General features: G+C 39.6%; 1 pseudogene; it reads left to right on the forward strand.

Annotated features, from left to right (window-relative positions):
* Window positions 1-1,781: 1,781 nt before the first annotated feature.
* Window positions 1,782-14,123, forward strand: LOC129072152 (solute carrier family 15 member 4-like; annotated as a pseudogene).
* The last annotated feature ends 2,862 nt before the right edge of the window (window positions 14,124-16,985 follow it).

A 16,985-nucleotide genomic window follows, 5' to 3' on the forward strand; every position in this document is an offset into this window, starting at 1 on the left:
GTTTTCCTGCATTATTTTTTCAGATAAGTTTTCAATTTCTTGTTCTTCCTCTTCTCCTTCTGGCACCTCTATGATTCAGATGCTGGAACGTTTAAAGTTGTCCCAGAGGATCTTAAGCCTCTCCTCATTTTTTTCGAATTCTTGTTTCTTCATTCTGTTCTGGTGGAATGTTTATCTCTTCCTTCTGTTCCAAATCATTGATTTAAGTCCCAGTTTCCTTCTCTTTACTGTTGGTTCTCTGTATATTTTGCTTTATTTCACTTAGTATAGCCTTCACTTTTTCATCCATTTTGTGACCATACTCATCCATTTCTGTGAGCATGCTGATTAGCAGTGCATCTGATAGGTTTGCTATCTGTTAATTGCTTAGTTCTATTTTTGGAGCTTTGATCTGTTCTTTCATTTGGGCCATATTGCTTTGTCTCAGTGCTCCTGTTATGTTTTAAGGAGTGGAGCCTTAAGTATTTGCCAGGGCGGGGCAACCCAGGTTGCTGCCTTGTGATGCTGTATGTGGGGAGGTGTTCAAGAGGGAGCAATGCCTCTTGCTCAGCTTTCATCAGCTTTCGGTCACTTCCCCTGTTACCCACAAACAAATTGGGCCCTTCTAGGGCCGACTCTTGGGTGAGTGGGTTTGTGTACATTCTAGGACCCTAAGGGTCTCTCCAGCAAACACTCCTGTGAGGCTGGGAGTTTCTCCTACTGCCGCATCCTCCCAGAGATTTTTATAGCCAGAGGTCTTGAGGTTTTCTTTTCCCTCACTGGAACCCTGGGTGCATGGTCTGTCTTGCTCCCCAGCTCTTCCTCCTAGTTTATCTGCATGCAAATGTGGGGCTGCCTGGTCTGCCAGCCGCTGCTCTGCTGTGTGTCCTCTCCGCCCCAGCTGCCTGTCGCCGCCACTCCTACCAGTCTGGATGAATGTTTCTTCTTTAATTCCTTGGTTGTCAAACTTCCATACAGTTCAGTTTCTGGAAGTTCTTGTTATTTTTTGTTTTTAAATTTGTTATTGTCCTTTGGTTGTGTGAGTAGGCAAAGTATTATCTACCTATGCCTCCATCTTGGCTGAAACTTCCCAGTATGTTTATTTACAGTTACTCATTATGTGCCTGTTTCCTTACTATTTGTTTCTGTGGTTTTCTTTTCTATTTTTCTTTCAGTGGAGGAATCATTTGCCTTTTGTTAAAGAATTTTGTCTAGTATTTCTTTCAGTGTGGGTTTGATGAATACTCTTTGATTTTTGTTGGTGGGACTTGAGATTGAAAGTGTATTTATTTTGCCTTCAGTTTTGAAAGATATTTCACTGGGTATAGAATTCTAGGTTATAACTTATTTCTTTTAGTGCTTCACACGTCACTCCAGTATTTTGGCTCCCGTTGTTTTTATTAGCAAGTTAACTATCATTTTCATTGTTACTCCTTTGAAGGTAATATATCTTCCCCACTCTGGCTGCTTTCAGGACTTTTTTGTCTTTGGTTTTCTGTAATTTTACTATGGTGTATCAGTGATGATACTGCAATGCTCCACACATATCCCCTTGGGTCCTTTCACCAGCAGGTGTTTGGATAGCGATCAAACAGGAAAACACCAAATGACAAAAATATTGCAACACTTCTCATAATTAATTTGAAGTAGTGGTAAAGAGGCTTATTTGTATGAACCTTAGATCCTTTTACTCTAGATAGGCAAAGAGCCAAGTCCAGTTCTTGACGTATAATTGGTGTCTTGCAAATGTTTTAATGAATGAGTGAATGAGTGAATCAGATCAAAGTGATGATCAGGCCAAAATGGAGACAGGTAGGCTTCAGCTTTTGATCTGACACTCATCTGGTTCTCTTGGCTAGGTCTCTGAACTCTTAGGACCACTTTCTTTGGGACATTTTCCTTACTTGTAGAAGAAGGCATTGGTATAGAATATATTTAGATCTGTTTCTAGCTTGACTGGCCTAAGAGATGTCTTGAAACAAACTGTCTTTGTGAACAGAGCTCTAAAGTCAACCATCTTGGTAGCTTCTCAACTTGTCTCAGGCCTTCCAGACAGAACAGGCTTGCTTAATTTGTAAGGTTTCCACTATAACCTCCTCACATCCAGGAGTATGGAGATGAGGTTGGTCTACCTGCTCCACCCCTAATCAAACGTTTCCTTGCTCCTACAGCTCTAAGTCAACATCTCGCCTTGCTGCAAAGCTGCATAGCTATGCAGCTTCCTGCATGATGCCTTTTCTAGCACTGCATGACTCACAAGTGCCTGGTATAACATCTGACTCATGGTGGGCACCCAGTGAATCATGAATGAAGGAATGATGTTCTCATATTGTTTCTGGGGCAGTAGGTGCTCCATAGCACAGTGTTTTCATCAAATGGAAATTTCTTTCTCTCCTCAAGATACATATGTAATGATGGGAAAGAGATTGTTGTTATTTTTTAAATTTACTTACCTTTAAAGATTTTATTTATTTATTTTTAGAGAGAAGGGAAGGGAGAGAGAAAGAGAGGGTGAGAAATATTGATGTGAGAGAAACATCAATCAGTTCCCTCTCATACACACTCCAACCTGGGACTGAACCTGCAACCCAGCCATATGTCCTGACCAGGAATTGAATCAGTGACCTTTTACTTTGTGGGATGACACCCAACAAACTGAGCCACACTGGTCAGGGCAAGGGTTTTTTGTTTTTTTTTTAAAGAAGGGAACCAGTACTGCTTAAAAGCTTTTCCTTGGCTATAAGGTACAAACTTAATAGAGAAAGAAAATGGGTAAAGGGAAGAAGATGTTTAGCTTAGGTTCCCTCCTCTGGTCACACTTCTCCCTATGTCTCTGTGCTCTGCGTTCCTGGCACTGAACACCACATCTCTCATATTCAGAAAGCAAATAGGTTTCATGTAAGAGGAAGGCCTTTGAGAAAGTGTTGTATGCAGGTGCGACATGTGACCTGCCTCTCAGCTCTCATATCAGCCCACCCCGCAGGGCCCACTCTGCCCCTTATCTGCAGTTCTCGGCAGGAGCAGTTCCTCTTTTGGCTCCTTGTTCTTTCCTTGTTCCACTCCACTGGAAGCCCAGGAGACTCTGATTGCCCCACCTTTTCAGCTTTCCATGGGGTAAAAACATGGCTGTCCACTGCGTACTTTCCAGGTAGGAGGTCCTTTCCCTACATTCAATACACCTTCCATAAAACTGTTTCATTTGGGGGAAAGACAATGTAGTTTCAACCTTGTCTTCAGTCCCTCCAGAAGGGCGGCCCTTGGTAAACCAGTGACAAGGATTCCTTATCTGTAACAATTGCATGAAGGATACATGTGAGAGCTTCTTGTCCCAAGCTTCAAATCTGGGATTTACTCTCCATTAACTGAAGAACCTTGGGACAGAAAGATTTCTGGACCTCTGTTTCTCCATTTGGTACTTACGTCATTGCTCTGAATGACAAATGAGATGAGGCATGTAATGGGCACAGCAGAGCACCTAACTCAATATATGTTTTTTAAAAAATATTTTATTTATTTTTAGAGAGGGTGAAGGGAAAAAAAAGAGAGGGAGAGAAACATCGATATTGAAGAGAAAGATCTATCAGTTGCCTCTTGCATGACCCCAACTGGGGATCAAACCTGCAGCCCAGACATGTGCCCTGACCGGAAATCAAACCAGTGACCTTTCAGTTCACAGGCCAGTGCTCAACCCACTACGCCATACCCACCAGGGCTCAATATATGTTAATGGTTGCTATAGCCACAGCTTCTGAGATATGGAAAATACTCCATATCCATTTCTTCTTCTATTCTTGGCCTAGAGGTGTTTGAGTAGCAAATCAAATTGTGCTTTCTCCTTTTTACTTCAGGAATCACCAGGAGGACGTAAACAAGAAAGTTGTTTCTCCTGATGCCCTCCTTGTTCCTGGTTGAGGTTGCTGGCATGGTCTTCAGAGAAAAGCCATTAGTCTCTCTTAGGAATTCTTCCCTAATTTGTTATTTGCTGAACTGAAGGGCCCTTCCTCTTTGGGATTGTCTACATTCCACAAAATTGCAGATTTAGTTCTTTTAAATAAACAGAGAAGTTTGCTTTGTATACCCCAGTGAAGCTCTGTGGGAAGACAGTGAGTGATCTGGCAGGGCTGACGCACAGGTCTTCATAGAAAGTGAAGGCCCCTCCCTGGGTCATGGCTGCTGTGTCATGCTGCCCTTTGCACAAGATGAAAAACAGAAAGTGACTGAGGGGTTGACAATGGGTGAAACCCCTTGGCAGTTTGGTAGATCATACTGCACACCGTGGTTTATTAGGATGACTGTCATTCCTTTCTAGAATTCTGAGAATTAGTGACAAAGAAATGTCAGAGATTGTGCCTCCTGTGTGTCAAGTCACAATTTTTGTGATGTCTGTCATCTTACTTTTCATCAAACCATGAAAGGAACCAAACTACAGATGAGGGATTCTCCCCCCTCCTCCTTTATTAACCAAAGACTTTTAATTATAGATTTATATACGGTTTCCTTGACTTTTTTAAAAAAGGATCCTTAATATGCATAGTTCTGTTGAAGCCAGTGGGTTTGCTCTCTCCTGGTAGAGAGTGGCAGGGGGTGTCAATTTTGGGGCTCGCTCTTACGTAGTTAACAACAGCCTTCCATGGGATGCTTTTCCGTACTGGAGCAGTCGCTGAACTTGGAAACCCTTTTGTCTAATTTTATGCCAAGTGTTACCAGAACCTAGAAAACCACTGAGTGCTAAGTGATCTCATAACCAAACAAAACAAGCAGACATTCATGTAAAAAGCCACTCAGGGTCAGTAAGCACAATAATGAAACAGCAAAAGGTGGCCCGGATGTCACTGTTGTGTGTGTGCCTGTGCATATGTGCACACGTGTGTGTGCTTTAGGGGACCACCGGTCGTTCAGTGGCTCTATGCTGGGCCCTGAGAGCTGGGGAGGTACAATAGCATAGTGGTTTATGGACAACCTCTGAATATGATCAGTTTGGAATCCATTCCCAGTTCCATACTTAGTGGCCGTGAGATCTTGGGGAAGGGACATAGTTTCTCTCAGACTCTGTCTCCCATTCTATAAAATGGAGGTGAGGATAACAGTTGTCACCAAACAGGGCTGTAGTGTAAATATGATCATGCAGATAAATACACAGCACCAGCCTGGTGCAATGCACACATTATTACCACCTATATTATTTTCTCTTGCTGCTGTAACGTAAAAGAACACTAATTTATTATCTTACAGTTGCAGATCAGGAGTCTGGCATGGGTCTCCCCTGTGAAAATCAAGGGGTCAGCCGTGCTGCATTCCTTTCTGGAGGCTCTAAGGGACAACCTGCTTCCTTGCTTATTTGGGTTTTTGGCAGAACTCAGTTCCTTGTGGGGTGGTTGTAGGACTGAACTCCTTGGTTTCTGGCTGACTGGAGACGGAAGGCCATGCCCCGCTGCCAGAAGCTGCTGCATACTTTAACTCGTAATTCGCTTTCACCATCTTCAAAGCTAGCAGTGATGGGTTGAGTTCTTCTCACACCACCTGTCTAACCAACTCTTCTGTCTCCCTTTTGAAAAAATACCTAATTTGCTTTCTTTTTGTGAAAGTATAGTTGATATACAATATTATATTAGTTTAGGTGTGCAACATAGTGACTAAATATTTCTAAACCTTACAATGTGATCATTCTGATAAATCTAGTAACCATCTGTCACTGTATAAAGTTAAGATATTATTGACTATATTTTCTATGTTGTACATTGTACCCCTGTGGCCTATTTATTTTTTATCTGGAAGTCTGTACATTTCAATCCCCTTCACTTCTTTTTGTCCTTCCCCTGCTACCCTCTCTGCTGGCAAACTTCAGCTTATTTTCTGTATCTATGAGTGGGTTTCTGCTTTGTTTGTTCATTTGTTTAGGTTTTTAAAAATATTTCACATGTAAGTGAAATCATACGGTATTTGTCTCTCTGTTTGACATTTAACTTAATATAATAACCCCTAGGTCCACCCATGTTGTTGCAAATGACAAAATTTCATTCCTTTTTATGACTGAGTAATATTCCATTATATATCACATCTTTTTTTATTCACTCATTCATCAATAGACACCTAGGTTGCTTCCATATCTTGGCTATTGTAAATAATGCTACAATGAACAGAGGGGTGCACATATTTTTTTGAATTAGTGTTTTTGGTTTTTTTAAAATAAATGCCCTGGAGTGGAATTGCTGGATCATACAGTAATTCTGTTTTTAATTCTTCAGAGAACTTCCACACTGCTTTCCACAGTGGCTGTACCAATTTCATATCCCACCAACAGTGCACAAGGGTTTCCTTTTCTTCACCTTCTTGCCAATAATTGTTATTTGTTCTCTTTTTGATAATAAGCATCTAATAGGTGTGAAGTGATATTTCATTGTGGTTTTGATTTGAATTTCCCTAATACTTAGTGGTTTTGAGCATCTTATCATGTATCTATTAGCTATCTTTATGTCCTCTTTAAAGAAATGTCTATTCACAAGATGACGGAGGGGTGAGTGGAAGTCACACTGACCTCCTCCTGGAACCAACCTGGAATTACAACTAAATTGTGGAGAGATCACCTGGAACAAAAAACTAAACAATAGCGAGAGAGGAACCTTGTAAACTGAGAGACAAAAGAATTGGCTTTAGTGCAATCTAATTGGTAAGGAGAGCCAGTCAAGACTCGAGAAGGCAGGTGGGGAGCCTGTGGGCGGCAGCACCATAAGGATATTGAAACAGCCTGTGGGATCCCCCCCAAGAAGAGTGGGGTCTAAACCAAAAGCGGCATCTCCAGCCTACAGCACCAGAGCCCAAAAAGTACACAGGAAACAGCCAGCTGTGAAAAGCGGCAGGGTTGCTCTCTGCCAGAGACAGGTGGCTGGGGATGCAAAGAACTGTTTAAAGGGCCAATACATAAATTTTTATATGAAGCCACTTACCCTGGTCTCTGGCAAAGGCGGCGGAAGAGTGGGCTGGAGAAGCCTGAGGAGAGACTAGGGAAGGGGCTTTGGGGAGAGAACTGAGAGAGTGGCCAGTGGGGTCTTGGTGCTGACTCATCCCCCATGCGGCAGCAGCCATCTTGCTCAGGCAGAGACCACTCGCCATGAGCGGTACCAGAGTCAGAGGACCTAAGAGCCATGCCCCCAGGTGGGATTCCACCCCTCCACGTGCTGTCTAAGCCACCTGCTGAGTGCAGAGAGGCAGCCGCAGACAGTAGATCCCTGGCGAAAGGGGGTGCAGAGAGGTCTGGGCACACTTGAGGAGAGACTGGGGTCGGAGGCTTTGGGGAACGAATGGAGAGGGTAGCTGGCAGGATCCCAGTGTGGACTCCTCCCCCTTATGGCAGCAGCAGGAGAGGACCCAATAACCCCGCCCCAGGAGGGTCTCCACCCCTCCCTGAGCTGTCTAAGGTGGCCTGCTGAGTGCAGAGTGACTAGATTAACAGCTGAAGGAGATAGCCACAGACAGTAAATTCCTGGAAGTCTCGAACAGACTGCCTAAGGTCAGACAGGGACAACATCTGACATCATCAGAGGCAGATCCAGAAAGTAAAAACAGCAGTCTCCTACCATAGAAGTTTACACCACAAAGTCAGGAAATCAAGACGGATCAACTTAAGAAGAAGAAGCAAAAGAAAAGAGTCTCACAAATAATGGGAAGACAAAGAAATACCCCCCACTCCAAGGGAAAGGAGGAATCCCCAGAAAGACAACTAAATGAAATAGAGGCAAGTAAACGATCAGATATTGACTTCAGAGCAATGGTTCTAAGGAAGCTCAATGAGCTCAGTGAGCTCAGAGAGAATTACCAAAAACTACAGGGAAACTATGAGGAACTCACTGCAAACTCTATCAGCATGAAAAAGGACATAGAAACTATCAATAAGAGACAAGAGAAAATGAAGAATACAATTTCTGAATTGAAGAACACAGTAGAAGGAATCAAAAGCAGGCTAGATGAAGCTGAGGACTGAATCAGCGAGCTGGAGGACAAGGTAGAAAAAAAGCTCCCAGGAAGGGCAAGAAAATTAAAAAAGACTCCAAAAGAATGAAGAGGCATTGAGGGGAGTGCAGGACAGCCTGAAACTTAATAATAATCATATAATAGGGATACCAGAAGGAGAAGAGGATGAGGAAGGGATAGAGAACCTGTTTGAAAAAGTAATGATGGAACACTTCCCTAACTGGAGGAGAGAAAAAGCCACAGAAGTCCAGGAAGCACAGAGGGTCCCATTCAAGAGGAACCCAAAGAAGCAGGACACATCATCATGAAAATGGCAAATATCAAAGACAAACAGAGAATTCTCAAGGAAGCAAGAGAAAAAGAAATAATAATATATAAGGGACCCTTGATATGGCTAGCAACTGACTTCTCAACAGAAACACTGCAAGCCAGAAGGGAGTGGCAAGAAATATTTCAAGTCATGAAAAGCAAAGGCCTGCAATCAAGACTGACCTACCCAGCAAGGCTCTCAATTAAAATGGGAAGAAAAATAAGGAGTTTCTCAAGCAAAAGAATTTAAAAAAATACACCTCCACCAAACCAGCACTACAAAATATGCTAAAGGGACTGCTTTAAGATGAAGAAAAAGAGTCTATGAAAACCCACTTCCTTTCAGAGTTGCCAATACTTGATATTACCAATATTTTAAATACGTATTAATCTGATTGTGACAATGATGTGCTATTTTAAGTGTTCATTTATTATTTGTCAAAACTAAACCTGTTTTTGTATCTTTCTTGTCTATTTCTATTATATTTAAATACTTTAAATGACTTTTTGGTGTTCTTTATCCATTAATCAATTAAAGGTTTGTAGAATTCCCCCCCCCATTAAAAAAAAACACAACTATTAACCCTTTTTTAGATATGTGGCAAATACTTTTCCATTCTATTACTTGTCCTTTAACTATTTTCATATATATATTACTATGTAGTCTTAAATGTTTAATATAGTCATTGTCAGTATTTTACTTTATAGCTTCTGGGTTTAAATATTTTACTTCAGGGTAAGAAAAATATTATCTTGTATTTTCTCCTAAAACTCCTTAGATTTTACATATTGATTTTTAACTCACCTGAATATTTTTTGTAAAATGTGTGAAGTAGGGCTCTATATCTGTTTTATTTCACGTAATAGTGGTCCATGCACCTTATTTGCTGAATAAGCCTTATTTTACCCATCTATTTGAAATGTCAATTTAATCATATATTACATTGTTAGACAGATATATATGTTTGTTTCTAGAATGCTCATTATATTTCATTGATCTACTTGATTATTTCTGTGCTGGTGTCATGTTGTTTTAATTGCTGAGAATTTACAATGGTTTTAATTTTTTTAATATTTTATAATTGACTTTGACACTTAAAAAAATAAAATCAATTTGCATTTAAAAAAAAAAGAGAGAAAGAAAAAAGAAAGAAAGAAGAAAGAAAGAAAGAAAGAAAGAAAGAAAGAAAGAAAGAAAGAGAGAAAAGAAAGTCCTACCTTTTGTGACAACATGGATGTAACTGGAGAATATTAAGCTAAGTGAAATAAGCCAGTTGGTGAAAGACAAATACCATATGATCTCACCTATAAGTGGAATCTATTCAGCAAAATGAACTAACGAACAAAATAAACCACAGGCAAGGAAACATGGAGCAGACTGAAAGTGACCAGAGAGGATGGGTTAGTAGGACAATGGTGGAAAGAAGGGAAAGGAACTCGACAAAAAACATGTACGAATGACCCGTGGACATGGACGACAGAGTGGGAGTTGACTGTGGGAGCAGGAGGTGTGGGTGGAATGGGTGGAAGGAGGTAAAGGGGTAAAAATTGAGACAACTGTAATAGATTAAACATGATTCAAAATTTTTTTAAAAATTCAGTAAAAAAAAAGAGAGAAATGTCTATTCAGACCCTCTACCTATCTTTTAATTGGATTTCCTAAATGTTGAGTTGTATAAGTCCTTTACATGTTTTTGTTATTAACCCTTTGTTGGAATATCATTTGCAAATGTCTTCTCTCATTCAATAGGTATCTTTTTGTCTTGTTGATGGTTTCCTTTGCTATGCAAAAGACTTTTGTTTGACGTAGTCCAATTTGTTTAATTTTGCTTTTGTTGCCTTTGACCAAGGAGTCGTGTCCAAATAAAATTATTGCTAAGACCATTGTCAAAGAATTTACTGCCTATGATTTCTTCTAGGAGTTTTGTGCTTTCTTCTAGGAGTTTTATGCTTAAATTTTTAATCCATTTTGAGTTTGTTTTTGTGTACAGTATAAGAAAATGGCCTGGTTTCAGTTTTTTGCATATATCAGTCCTATTTTTCCAACAGTATTTATTGAAGAAACTGCCTTTTCCCCATTGTATATTTCTGCCTACTTGGAAAGATTCATTGACCATATAAGCATGGGTTAATTTCCGCACTTTATATTCTATTCCATTAATCTATGTGTATGATTTGTAGCTATAGTGTACTATTTTGATAACTGTAACTTTATAGTATATTTTGAAATCAGACAGTGTGATACCTCCAGCTTTATTGTTCTTTCTTAATATTGCTTTGGCTATTCAGAGTCTTTTGTGGTTCCATATAAGTTTTAAGATTATTTGTCCAGGTCTGTGAAAAATGATATTGGTATTTTAACAGGGGTTGCATTGAATCTATAGATTGCTTTGGGTAATATGGACATTGTAACAATATTAATTTTTCTAATCCATGAGCATGGTATATTTTTCCATTATTTGTATCCTCTTTAATTTTTTTTAATGTCTAATATTTTTCAGAGTACAGCTCTTTTTCCTTGGTTAAATTTATTTCTATTTACTTCACTCTTTTTGATGTAATTGTAAATAGGATTATTTTCTTAATCTGTTTTTGATAGTCCTTCATTAATATATAGAAATGCCACAGATTTCTGTATATTAATTTTTTATCCTGCAATTTTCTGAATTCATTTATTAGTTCAAATAGTTCTCTTGCTTAAATATTTAGAGTTTTCTGTATATAGTATATGTCATCTGCAAATAGTAACATTTTTACTTCTTCCTTTCCAGTTTGGTTGACTTTTATTTCTTTTTCTTGTATGATTGCTGTGACTAGGACTTCTAGTACTATGTTGAATAAAAGTGATGAGAGTGGCATCCTTGTCTTGTTCCTGATCTTAGGGGGGAAGCTTTTCATCATTGAGTATGATGTTAGCTATGGTTTGTTATAATGGCCTTTATTTTGTTGAGGTATCTTCCCCCTGTGCCCACTTTGTTGAGAGTTTTCATTACAAATAGATGTTGAATTTTGTCAAATGCTTTTTCTGCATCCATTGAGATGATCATATGAGTTTTATCTTTTTTAAAAATATGGTGTATTATATTAATTGATTTGCAGATAATGAACGATCCTTGCATCCCTGGAATAAATCTCATTTGATCACAGTGCATGATTTTTTTTTTAATTAAAAAAATTTTTTATCCTTACCACAGGACACTTTTTCAGTTCTTTTAGAGAGAGAGGAAGGGGGGTGCAGAGGAAGAGAGAAACACTGAAGTGAAAGAAACAGCATTTGATTGCCTCCCATAGGCTCCCTGTCCAGGAACTGAACCTGCAACCTTTCAATGCATGGATGACACGCCAACCAACTGAGCCACACTGGTCAGGGCGATCCTTTCAATTGAATTTGGTTTACTAGCATTTTGCTGAGAATGTTTGCATCTATGTTCATTAGGGATATTGGTCTGTAATTTTCTTTCTTGTAGTATCTGTCTGGTTTTGTTATGGTAATGCTGGCCTCATAGAATGAGCTTGAATGCATTCTTTTCTTTTCAATTTTTTGAAATGGTTTGAGAAGGTTGTTATTAATTATTCTTTAAAAATTTGGTAGAATTCACCTGTGAAGGCATCTGGTCTTGAAGTTGAGGGTTTTTGCTTGTTCGTTTTGTTTCCTGATTCAATGTGATTACTAATAGTTGGTCTGTTCAGATTTCTGTTTCTTCTTGATTCAGTCTTGAAAGATTGTATGTTTTCAGGAATTCATCAGTATATTATAGGTTGTCCAAGTTGTTGACATATAATTGTTCATGGTATTCTCTTATGATACTTTGTATTTCTGTGGTGCCTGTTTTAAGTTCTTTTTCATTTCTGATTTTATTTATTTGGGCCCCCATCCTCTTTTTTAATTCATGAGTCTGGCTAAATGTTTATCAATTTTGTTTATCCTTTCAAAGAACCAGTTCTTTCATTGATCACTTCAGGACTTTGGAATGGGTTATTAAGGGCTTGTGGAATCTTCTGTATGCCTTTTTAAAAAAGGCATAGGATGCTGTTTGCAATTGCCAGAAGGTTGAAACAGCCCAAAGGTCCATTAAAGCATAAAGAGGTAAACAAAATGGGTATTTACAGAGAATGGAATATTATTCAGCCTTAAAAAGGATGGAGGGTGGTCCTACCAGAGCAGCAGAGCAGGCAGAAGGGTGGTTGGAGGGCTAGTGCTGGGGCACAGAGGAGCTGGCACTGCTCCTGGGAGTGCGGTGGGTGGCTTCTAGGCTGGTGTGCAGTGTGCACTGCAGTGCACACTGTGGTGCTGCTGGCCAAGCCGTTGGAGCTTGCTGCCTTCTGTGTAGTCACAGCCAATCTGGTGACGTTCCTGAATGGTGCACCACTGGGCTGCAGCTCTTCACAGGCCTCACTTACCTGGTGTCACTCTTCTGCTGCTGGCTGGCCAATGTGTGGCTTGGTGGGGCTCGTACCATTTTGCTCAGCGTGGCACTCTACCTGCTGGGCTTGTTGGCCTTCTGGCTTCTGGCCACACCTGCCTTGCATGCAGTGCTCTGTGGTAGACCTGCACCCCTTGAGCCCTGCAACCACTCAGCGCTGCTGCCCTGACTTGCCCACTCAGCCACCTGCTAGTGTGTGCTCAATGCGATCTCAATGGTTGGCATGGGTGTGGGTGGCATCAAGGCCAACATCATGCACTTCAGCACCAACCAAGTTAAAGACTGAGGTCCAGGAGCCACAAGAGGGTACTTTCATTGGTTTTACTGGAACCTTAATGGGGATTAGTGTGCAATTGTCTAGCTAGGAGGCATTGCCTACATTCAGCAGAATGTGGGCTTTGTAATGACTTATGACATCCCCGCTGTCTACATAGGCTTCTCTTTCCTGATCTTCCTTTGCAGCCAGAGCTTTTTCATCACCAAGCCCCCCAATGGCAGTGCCTTCGTAGATATGTTCAAAATTTTAACATATTCATGCTGTTCCCAAAAGTGGGCGGAGAACTCAGACCTAGTGCTGAAAGCAGTGGAGTCTTTCAACTATCTAGAATTCTAAATAAGATTTATGTAAGATGATTCATAGAGGCCATTTATGAAAGACAAATTGGAAGATGTAAAATCTCTTGTCAAGACTATCCCTGTTGTTTTGGCTTTAATATCTTTCTGGACACTGTATTTTTAAATGCAGACAACTCATGTTTTAGTCTTTATTTGAGGACTCCAGATATCGCCAGTATTACAACCACTGCTCATATGTTTCTGGCAGCCTGATTTACCATGTTCCACATGGTGCTCATCCTCCTGTTAATTTCCTTAAAGGATAAGTTGGTTGATCCCATTTTGAGAAGACATGGCTTACAGTAATTTTCCTTAAAAAAAGGATCCTGTCAGAATATTCTTTTTCATGTGTTCAGCCTTTGCCGCTGGCATTTTGGAAAGCAAAAGGCTGGATGTCGTGAAAGAGAAAACCATTAACCAGACCACTGGAAATGTGTGTGTTTGCCATGGATTTGCCTGTATGGTGTCAGGTCCCACAGTTTGTGCTGATCGGCATCAGTGAGATATTTGCAAGTATAGCAGGTCTGGAATTTGCATAATTGGTGGCCCCAAGTCCATGCAGAGTGCCATCATGAGCTCGTTCTTTTTCTTCTCTGGTGTTGGGTCCCTCATGAGTTCACGTCTGCTGGAGCTGGTGTCTGTCAGGGCCATGGGGTGGGCGAACAACCACATGGACTTTGGTAGTATCAGTGGCTGCTATTTGAACTATTACTTTTTTCTTCTGGCTGCTATTCAAAGAGCTACTCTCCTCTTTTCCTTATTGTTTCCGTAAAATACAACTATCAGCAATCAAGAGCGAATGGGATACCTGCCAGCATGAGGGCCTGATATTTTTGAAGTTCAAGTGGGGCCCATTAGACTGACAGTTCAGGGAAGGAACTGGCTGGGTGTGCACCAAGGAAGGCAAGATTTTAAGTTACCATAAATGTCTGACTTTTTAAAAAGTTGCATGATACCTGGTTTGGTGTCTTCTTTTTTCCTACCCATATGAACTAGGTAAGTGCCTTGCTGTGTTTTACCTCCTGTTAGCTGAGCCTCTTAGAACATAAATGCAGGTTTGTTGCTTCTCCTCAGTAAAGATCTCTGTCCATCCTGCAGCTGGTTTCCTCTTTGAAAAAACCCACAGATGGAAAATGCACAGTCTTGGGAGACTACACATGTGTTCATTGGCATCATAATACTTTCAAATATTATTATTATCTCCCCACAACCTGACTTTTTTCCTTTTTGATTAACAAACTTATATTGAAGAATGGGAGAATTTTTCAAGAGGTAAAAGTGTGGTTAAATGTTGCAAAGATTTTATATAAAAGTCACATTGATGGCTTCTTGCATAAGCCACGCGTCTTGCCATTGCCAGGTTCTTTGGTATAGGCTGGTATTGACTATATTTATCTCATGCTTCAAAGAAGACTTATTTTTTAAACTATTGACATTGCTTTTTCTTTTCCTTAAGAAAGAACATGCATCAGGAAATGTTAAAGACTGTGTGTCCTATCTCATTGTGCAAAACAACTTAAAAGAGTATTTTAGGCCTTGCCTAGTCCTCCTTATGTGTAATTTGGGTACCACTGGGAGAGACTAAAGACCCATCATGGAGGGATATAAGGAAAAAGTTCTCTTTAACAGAATTAATGTAATTAAAAATAGTAGAAAGTGTTAAATGTGAAACTGAAGTGTTTGACTAGTCACCAACTTTTGTATCATCACTTTACATGTATATGGAGCTCTGATTTTGTTAAATAAACTATTCTTTGTTGCTGTTAAAAAAAAAGGAAGGAAATTCCAACATATGCTACAACATGGATGAACTTTGTGGACGTTATGATGGGTGAAGTGAGCTGCACAAAAGCGCTAATTCTGTATGATTCCCCTTCTATGAGGTACCTGGAGGAGTCAACTTCATAGACAGAAAAAAGAAAGTGGTTGCTAAGAGCTGGGGACAGGGGGTATAGATATTATTTAATGGGTATGTCCTTTCACTTGGGATGATAAAAAGAGTTTTGTGGATGGATGGTGGAGATGGTAGTACAACAAAGTCAACAACAATGTCAATGTACTTTAATGCCACTGAACAGTGCAAATAAAAATGTTCAAGATGGTAAATTTTATGTTATGTGTATTTTATCAAAATTAAAACCAAATAGGATGCTTAATGCAGTACCTTCTGAAGGTGAGGGCTGGTCTCTAGGACAGGCTATTGTTTCCTCAGATGTCATGTGCCATGTGCTAGGAATGCAGATATAACTGTCACTTCCTCCCCTGGCTTGGCCCATGTTCCCTGATGTTCTCTTAATTGCCAGCTATGAATTCTGCTCCTTACGTGTAGCTCTTAGTGTCTCACATAGTTGAGCACTCTCACACCAGGGCTCAGAGGGCTCAGCCTGGGAAATGGTGTTTTTGCAGGCAGGCCTGGGGCTGTGGTTTCTAAGACATTGACTAGGTTTCATGTTGCAACCCTGGGAAGAAGGATTGGGTGCTGTTTGCATGAAAAAACGTTGTGGTTTGATTTACGTGTGGGTGTTTTCCAGAATAATTACATGTAAGACTTGCTTCAGAATGTGTGATCCAAAAAGGAAACAAAGTGGGATGATGTTTATGATGCAGATGGAACATAAAAGAGTTTGTATTGCTTTCAAATTTCCAAAAATTTGAGGCACAACTCGTGGTGGATCAAAGAGGCCCTTTAAGTACTATTCAGAGTTTGGTGGGAGACATCCTTGGATAATGCCTCCCCTTTGGGATGGAGGAAAGTTCTTTTCCTCCATTGCTACTTTGCAAGTCTTGTAAAGGGTTCAAGTACAAGGTTTTATGCTTTCCTTTGTCCTCTCTCTTCCCCACAGCCAGGTGGAGGTGGCAGTCCTGAGTGCAGAGACCCACGAGGCCAGCGTCCTTTGCCATGTTTACCAACTAATTTGTATTTCTCTTTGTGTAAGTTGCCTATCTACATCTTCCTGCTTTAAAAAAAAAGTTGTTAGTTTTTCATTATTAAATTGTTTATAATTCTGAATGAAAATTCTTTAACCATTATGCATGTTGCAAATATTTTGTTACATTTTGTTGTTTTTAAACTGAATTTTGTTGTTGTACACAATTGAAAAATGTCCTTTTCTTTATAATCTTTTCATTTTATTTCTATTTACCCTAAATTTACAAAAATGGTAACTTATATTTCTTGTGATGCTTTCATAGTGTGTGCTTTGTTTGTTCGTTGATTCATTTGATATTCATTTTTATGTGCATGGTTTGAGGTAGGGATCTAAACTTAATTTTGTCCCAGTAAGCTTTATTGATCATCCCAACAAAATTTATTTAATTTCCCACAAATTTGAGATCTTAACAATTTCATATTCATTTACTTATGCACATGCACATACATACACAACTAAATTCTAAGAGCTTTAAAGAGCTGTTTATCTAGCTATTGATTTAGTTTTCAAGAAAAGTTTCTTTGGGTCCATTAAGCAACTAACTTATTTATACTGTTGTATTTATTAATTATGTACTTTGCTTTGTTATTTCATTTTCTCTGGTTTTCTTTTTTTGCTTCTTGAGTTGAATGCTTACTGCATGCATTTTTACTTACATTTTTAAAAATATTTGCATTAAAGACTGTAAATTTTTTTCAGAATACCTCTCTGACAGCAACGTACAAGTTGTTATATGCTCAGCCATATTTTTTAAAAAATA

Source organism: Pteronotus mesoamericanus, unplaced genomic scaffold (genome assembly GCF_021234165.1).
Source record: "Pteronotus mesoamericanus isolate MK-2021 breed Mesoamerican mustached bat unplaced genomic scaffold, CSHL_Meso_final contig_311, whole genome shotgun sequence".
Lineage (NCBI taxonomy): Eukaryota > Metazoa > Chordata > Mammalia > Chiroptera > Mormoopidae > Pteronotus > Pteronotus mesoamericanus.